The following is a 7,996-nucleotide window of genomic DNA, read 5'->3' as shown; positions in this document are numbered from 1 at the left end:
TCATGCCTCAAGCCCTTCTAATAGACAGAGAATGGATGGTGGTTACTCTGCATGGGAGATGGGGGTGCATGAGAAATGGCTGATCGTTAAAATTGACAATAGCAAAAATGATAATATTCAGAAACATCACTATCAATTTTATAAAAAAGCTGCAGACAGCTTTCTGGAACTTGTGTTGAAATATGCGCAGTTAGGCCATGGTTGAGGACAGGCTGTAAGGGGTGAATGGTCTACTCTTAGTCTTGTGAAATTGGTTTGACTATGTAGAAATAGAATCATAGAGTCTTGAGAAGATTTGTAGCTCAGGTTGAGGTTCTGGATATAGGTTTGCTCGCAGAGCTGGAAGCTTCATTTCCAGACATTTCGTCACTCTACTAGGTAACATCTTCAGTAGGCCTCAGGCGAAGCAGCCTACATGATTCCTTTGTATTTTGTAAATGACATTAGTTTTGCTTGTTGTAAAAAAAACCATGTAAGAACTGTAACAAAGAATGCTTTGGACAAACAGACAGAAAACTAACCACCAGGATACATGAACACCAACTAGCCACAAAACGACCTGACCCTCTCTCACTCATATCCTTACATACAGATAAGGAAGGACACCACTTCAACTGGGACAACACATCCATCTTAGGACAAGCCAAACAGACACACACGAGAATTTCTAGCAGCATGGCATTCCACAGGAAATTCCATTACCAACCCAAATATGTAAATAGAAAGCAGGAATCATGTACAATGCTTCATCTGATGCCTACTGAAGATGTTCCCTAGTAGGGTGACGAAACATCTGGAAATGAACCTCCCAGCTCAGTGAGCAAACCTGCATAGAACCATAGAGTTGGAGAGCATGGAAACAACCCGTTTGTCCATGCTCATTCAATACACACACCAACCGAGACGTGAAAACGTTGCCCCTTACGTCCCGTTTAAATCTGTCCTCTGGTTCTGGACTCCTCCATCCCAGGGAAAAGAACCTTATCTGTTTATCTTATCCATGCCCCTTATGATTTTATAACCCTCCCTCAGCCTCCTGACGCTCCAGGGAAAACAGCCCCAGCCTTATTCAGTCTCTCCCTGCAGCTCAAACCCCCCAACCCTGGCAACCTCCCTGTAAATAATTTCTAAACCCTCTTAAGTTTCACCACATCCTTCCTGATGAGTCAGTAATAGGCTGTGAACAATGCATATTGTTCAGGTCCTAAGACAGGGCTTTTCTTGAGGTGAATTAACTTTCACACTTCTTTTCCCCCTAATCCTTAGGACCCTTTTAAATCTTTCCCCTCTCACCCTAAACCTGTGCCCCTCTAGTTTGGGATTCCCCCTCCCCTGAGGAAGAGACACACAAAAGGAGTGAGATGTTGCAGTCACAGGGACAAAGACAATTGTGGCTCCCGCCTTTTTTTATCCCAGATTGGCGATTGGACACAAAGCCTGTCAGTAACAGCCAGCGCCGGCCGCCATTGGTCAGCTGGAGTAAGGTGCGCTCTGATTGGAAGGGGGCGCGGATGACGCGCGACGCGGAAGGAGGAGGGACGGAAAAGAAGAAGAACAACCAAAGATGGCGGCGCGAGGTCGGAGCGGAGGCTTGAAGCCCTCTCCACCCATCCCAAAACCGGCGGTCAGTGCGGACGAATCGGAGAGCGGCATTCGGCGGGGTGGGAATGGGGGGAGTGGGGCAAACGGCGACCGCAAAGCCGGCCGCCATTGGTCAGCTGGAGTAAGGTGCGCTCTGATTGGAGGAGGCGCGGATGACGCGCGTCACTGAAGAAGGAGGCGGGGGGAGACGGAATGAAGAAGAAAAACAAAGATGGCGGTGCGAGGCTGCGGTTTTCTCATCGACTCAGCGGGCGGTTTCTGACGGAGGGAGGGGGGCAGACAGGCATCGTTTACCTCAGAAAATACCTTTAAAATACATTTCAAATTAAAGCCGGAACTTTTCAAACAAAAAGTTGTGAAGAAAAGGAGACAGTCCCCCGGTGGTGGGGGCGGGGGTTTATTGTTTATTTTTGTATAATTTCCGGGGCCCGGGAAGGGGGAGGTGACGGTTACCGGGTGAACGAGAAAACAAATTTAAAAATGTCGGCGGTGGAGGAGAGAGAGCCGGCGCCCGCGGCTTCTTCTTCTTCGGCGGCGGCCGGAGCCCAGGAGCTCGACGACCCCCCGGAGCTGGAGGAAGGTCCGAGCTCCAAGAAGCGGGGGGTCCGGCTGGAGGCTGGATTTGCTCAAGGCTTGTATCATATTAACTTATTTAAATGGTACCTACTGTATGGGGCTATGGTTTTACATTGAAACCGGAGGATCAGGTCAAAAGAGTGTGTGTTTCATATTGAGCCAGTTGCAGCTGGAGCAGTGATTTTTGGGGTGTGCAAAGTTTAAAAAAAAAATCACACACAAACACCGGGTTATGGTCCCAACAGGTTTCCCCAATTCCTCCCCCCCCCCACCTGCAAAACAAAAAAAAAATGCCATCCCGTATTCCCCAATTCCTCCGCCTCCGCCATATCTGCTCCCAGGAGGACCAGTCCCACCACAGGACACACCCGATGGCCGCCTCCTTCCTTCAGAGACCGCAATTTCCCCCCCTTCCCACCTGGTTAAAGACGCATCTCCTCCACATCCCGCACCTCAGACCCCACCCCTCCAACCGTAACAAGGACAGAACCCTTCCCCCCCGCCCGCCTCGCCCGCCAACCCGGTGCTCACCTTCCCACCCCCCCCCCCCCCTACCAACCTCCAGCATCAACCAAATCATCCGCCGACATTTCCGCCACCTCCGAACGGAGCCCACCGCCCGGGGGGGGATATATTTCCCTCCCCCCCCCCCCCCCCCCACCCCGTTTCCCGCCTTCCGCAAAGACCGTTCCCTCCGCGGCTACCTGGTCAGGTCCACACCCCCCCCCCCCCCCCCCCTACGACCCACCCTCCCATCCTGGTACCTTCCCCTGCCACCGCAGGAACTGTAAAACCTGCGCCCACACCTTCACCTCCATCCAAGGCCCTAAAGGAGCCTTCCACATCCATCAGAGTTTCACCCCGCACGTCCACCAATATCGTTTATCATATCCGTTGCTCCCGATGCAGTCTCCTCTACATTGGGGAGACTGGGCGCCTCCGAGCAGAGCGCTTTAGGGAACATCTCCGGGACACCCGCACCAATCCACCACACCGCCCCGTGGCCCAACATTTCAACTCCCCCTCCCACTCTGCCGAGGACATGGAGGTCCTGGGCCTCCTTCACCGCCGCTCCCTCGCCACCAGACGCCTGGAGGAAGAACGCCTCATCTTCCGCCTCGGAACACTTCAACCCCAGGGCATCAATGTGGACTTCAACAGTTTCCTCATTTCCCCTTCCTCCACCTCTAAACTTCCAGCTCAGCACTGTCCCCATGACTTGTCCTACCTGCCTATCTTCTTTTCCACCTATCCACTCCACCCTCCTCTCGAACTATCACCTTCAACCCACCTCCATCCACCCATTGTACTCGTTGCTACCTTCCCCCACCCTCCTCCTTGACCTATCACCTTCATCCCCGTCCCCACTCACCTATTGTACTCTGTTACTTTCTTCCCCCCCCCCCCCCCTCTCATTTATCTCTCCACCCTTCAGGCACTCTGCCTGTATTCCTGATGAAGGGCTTTTGCCCGAAACGTCGAGTTTACTGCTCCTTGGATGCTGCCTGAACTGCTGTTCTTTTCCAGCACCACTAATCCAGAACACTAGCTTTCGGAGTGTCGCTCTTTCATCAGGTGGAGGAGCACCTTCTATGATTCTGCATTTCCTGCCTTCTGCCCTTCCCCCATTAGTTATCTCCCATCTTGATTTTAAACTTTTTCTTAAGTCAAATTTAATTTCAATCAGACTTGGTGTGCTATTAGCTTGTTTGTCAGACTAGTGTAAGACAAAATTTAAGGCAAAACTTCATTTCTGATGAAGTCAGAGTTTGACATTGAATGCACAGGTGTGAATACCATTAAGTTGTGAAAATAAATCAATAGCTTGTGCCTTTAACAAAAAAAAAGCAGTTCACTGATATTAATGGCTTTGTCTCATTTCAGGGTGCTGATTCAAGTCTGACCAACAAACCGTTTCATCCCGTCACCCAATTTAATTAAAATCTTTTAGAAAATAACTCTGGCAGGCTAAGATTTATCCAATTTATTTAAAAGATTTATTTACGTGTCAGTTGCTCTCCATGTTGTCTTCTCTGCATTTGGGAGACTGGACGCCAACTTGCGGAACGTTTCGTGGAACACCTCTGGGACATCTGAACTAAATGAACCCACCGCCCGGTGGCTGAGCACTTTAACTACCCCTCCCACTCAGACAAGGACATGAGTCCTGCACTGCCTCCATCACCAAACTCAAGCTACCTGACATCTTCTGTTATGGGACCCTCCAACACATGGGATCAATATAGATTTCACCAGTTTCCTCATTTCCACTCTTCCCCCTACCACTACCCCTTTAGTAATGGACTCACCAAAGTATGGGATCAGGGAAAAAAAAAGCATTTTCATCTTACACTTTGTAGACATGGTAACTAGATTTAGTCAGTCTACAATAATATATAAAGAAAAGAGGATCATAAGTCAAGGTAATGGAAAAATTGATAAGGCATGGAAGGGGGAATACTAGATAAAATACAATGGAATGGGGAGAATTTCATGCAAATATAATTTAGAGGTATGTGTGAAAATATAGACACTGCAGTACTGAACATGACAGCAAAATATCCCTTTCTGAAAGGAGCATGTGCAAGACATCAGACAGAGATGCATAAAATTCCTACAGTGCAGAAAGAGGCTATTTGACCCATTGAGTCTGCACTGACCCATCAAAGAGCATCCCACTCAGGATCACCCCATCCCCCTGCATTTACTATGGCTAATCCACCTAGCCTACACATCACTGAACAATTTAGTCTGGTCAGTCCACCCAACCTGCACATCTTTGGACTGTGGGAGGAAACACATGTAGACAGGGAGAACATGCAAACTCCACACAGATGGTCACCTGAGGTTGGAATTGAACCTGGGTCCCTTGGCGCTGTGAGGTAGCAGTGCTAAGCACTGTGACACCCCAATATGAATAAAAATTTTAATAAATCCACTAAGTTGTAAATTTGTCCATGTGAAGAAATTACTGCAAATGATTGGAAGCAGTAGTCCATAGGAAATATTTTGGAGAGCGATCCAAAACGTAATTCATTAATGATTGGAAAATACTTCGACCTCTGGAATAGTCTGCGAGAGAGTGTGTTGGAATTAGATTCAATTATGGCATTCAAAAGAGAGGTGGATCATTAAACTGTAAAGTAAAGTAACAAGAGTGTTCAGTGAACAGTAGTACAAGGTTCTGTGGTGGTCAGTCAGGTGGATCGCACAGAATATGAGTTCCTTGATTGGGGCTGTTAACCTGTCCAGTCGGGGAGCCCTGGCTGACAGAAACAGGCGTGTCAGGGGTTCTTCTCACTCGGAGCAAACCAGACCAGTGTCAAGGTTCCTGCACGTGTAAATAAAGGGTAACTTGGTAACACGCCTCCTGTGGGGTTGTTTCAGGTACAATCCCCATATTTCCAGGCCGGCTGTCTCCCATTGGGCAGCTGACATGTGAGCCTCCTGGTCAAGGAGGCGCCATGTCTGGGGATTGACCAAATGGGGAACCCAGGAGGAATGGAAGGTGCCTGGTCCTCCTGCCAATCAGAGCCCCCCCCCCACTCCCCATTGTCGAAATGCAGAAGGTGGACCATGAGCTTCTGAAGCTGCTGCTGCTCCTCTCTCTCTGAATGAAGATTGACCTTCACCCCAAAGTGCAACTTCCTCCCTCTGTACCGACAAACGTTGGACAACGCTTTTTTTATGAAGGATGCCATCTTTCCTGATCATCACAATTAAAGGGGTGTCTTCCCCCTGATGTTCAAAGAGACAGTCAGTCAGGAAGGCAGGGTCATGTGCTGTGTTGTTGTGTGATATGTGTGAAAGCTGCAACAAGACATCCCAACTCCTATGCTCAGTGCTCTGACTGATGAAAGCAAGCAGGCCTAAAGCCTTCCCTGTCTACCCGTGACTCCACTTTCTAGGATGATGTGGGAAAGAGAGCTGGGTGTTGAAGTTTCTTCAGAGGCATGGGAGGATATTTGGGAGAATGCAAGGAAGATATCAATTTGCAATAGGACCCATGCTTTACAGTTGAAGATTCTCCACAGGGTCTACTTAGCCCCAGACCGTTTGTCAAAATTTAAACCAGGGGTATCTTCAGCATGTCCCAAGTGCAAGGTCTGCACAGGCACTCTTTGTCTTTGGTCTTGTGACAGGCTTCAAACATATTGGAGTGCTGTGGTGGGTGCAATGGAGAGGATTTTCGGTGTTAGGGTGGAGAAGGACTCTATTTCTCTCCTTTTGGGTCTACCCATTGTATTTCCTGCAGAAGCGCATAAGAAAAAACCTTTCAATATTCTTATGTTCTGTGCAAGGAAGAATATCTTGCTAGGTTGGATATCCGAAAAAACCCCAGACCTGTCGGGTTGGTGGAGATTGTTATGGAGCATATTCCCCTTGATCTCACAAATATGGTACACCACAAAACTGAGAATTTTTACAAGACATGGCAACCCTTTTTGAAATACCTGGACACAGATTTATCTGCCACACTAACAAGGGCTTTTATATAGCCGTAACGATTGTGTTTCATGAATCCAATATCCAGAGAGGAGGAACTGAGAGTAATTTGTTTGGTGGGCTGAGTTATTATTATTTATTACTATTTATTTGTTTGTTGTTAGGTATTTATTTATTTAAATAGCTAGTTTAGTTTTTTAAAAATTTTATACTTCTCTATATATGTTTATACATTCGTATAGGAGGGTGGGCTGGGGAATTTTTTTTGTTATTTGGGTTTAGTTTTGTACTGTTTTGAATTGCATTATTTTGTATTTGTTGTAATATTTAAAAATCTATTTTTTCTTAATAAAAATATATTATTTTAAAAAGCTGTCATTAAAATACAGCCAAAGAGAGGAATTTAGGATAACTCCACAGACTGGAAACTTAGTAGACACACAGTAACTGTTCCTAACTATGTATTCCGGTACAGTAATGTCCCATTAAACACACCCCTTTTGACAAAAAGGCAATTCCAACACAGATTTTCACATCAAGTTCTCCAGGAGGAACAAACCAACAAGAGCAAATTCAGAGAGAGTAGCAGCCAAGAGACACTCACTGAAGCTTCCAACTCCTCCTGCTTAAGGCAAAAATCTAAAATAAAAGTAGAAAATGTGGTCTGAGTGCGCTGGCCACACCCAAGCTGTTCCTATTGGTCCATTCTGAATTTTGTGGTTGTGCTGGCCTCCACCACTTCCTCTAGTGGCTCGTTTTGTGTGTGGGGGGAGTGGTGGTTGCCCATTGTGTCCCTTTTGCATCTTTCCTCTCTGGCGTTGGATCCACACCCCATGGTTCTGGACTCCTCCATTCTGGGGTGGGGACGGGGTGGAGGGGGAAGGACCTTAATTATTCATCCACACCCCTCATGATTTTGTAAAACTGTATAAGGTCACCCCTCTTCTTGTAAATCTCATTCATAAACCGTAAAGATTCGTCAAAGTCTAACTGACAGATGTCCAGCTCCCAAAATAGTCTATGATATTAATTTCCATCAGAAAGTGGTGATGCCAAGGCCATGTCTTGCTCCCTCTGGGGTAGGGACTTGACCACTTCATCCTGCCGATGGTTGTATGAATTGTAGAAGAATCATAGAATCTCTACAGTGTGGAAACAGGCCCTTCAGCCCAATAATCCATACTGACCCTCTGAAGAGTAACCCACCCAAATCCATTCTCCTATCTTATTGTTCTACATTTACCCCTGGCTAATGCACCGCACCTACACATCCTTGAACACAATGGGACAATTAAGTATGGCCAATTCACCCTAACTAGCACATCTTTGGGTTGAGGGAGGGAACTGGAGCATTCGGAGGAAACCCACACAG

The 7,996-nt window shown here is 47.3% G+C and overlaps 1 long non-coding RNA gene across 1 annotated transcript; it reads left to right on the top strand.

The window, feature by feature from the left end:
* The first annotated feature begins 1,490 nt into the window (after positions 1–1,490).
* Positions 1,491–4,136, top strand: LOC140460888 (uncharacterized). Its single transcript, XR_011954374.1, has 2 exons — positions 1,491–2,233; positions 4,063–4,136. It is a non-coding gene; the product is annotated as an uncharacterized lncRNA (long non-coding RNA).
* Positions 4,137–7,996: the final 3,860 nt, after the last annotated feature.

This window comes from Chiloscyllium punctatum, chromosome 36 (assembly GCF_047496795.1).
Source record: "Chiloscyllium punctatum isolate Juve2018m chromosome 36, sChiPun1.3, whole genome shotgun sequence".
NCBI classification, from domain to species: Eukaryota; Metazoa; Chordata; class Chondrichthyes; order Orectolobiformes; family Hemiscylliidae; genus Chiloscyllium; species Chiloscyllium punctatum.
Note: the sequence above shows the minus strand (reverse complement) of the source record. Positions and strands in the feature narration are given on the sequence as shown.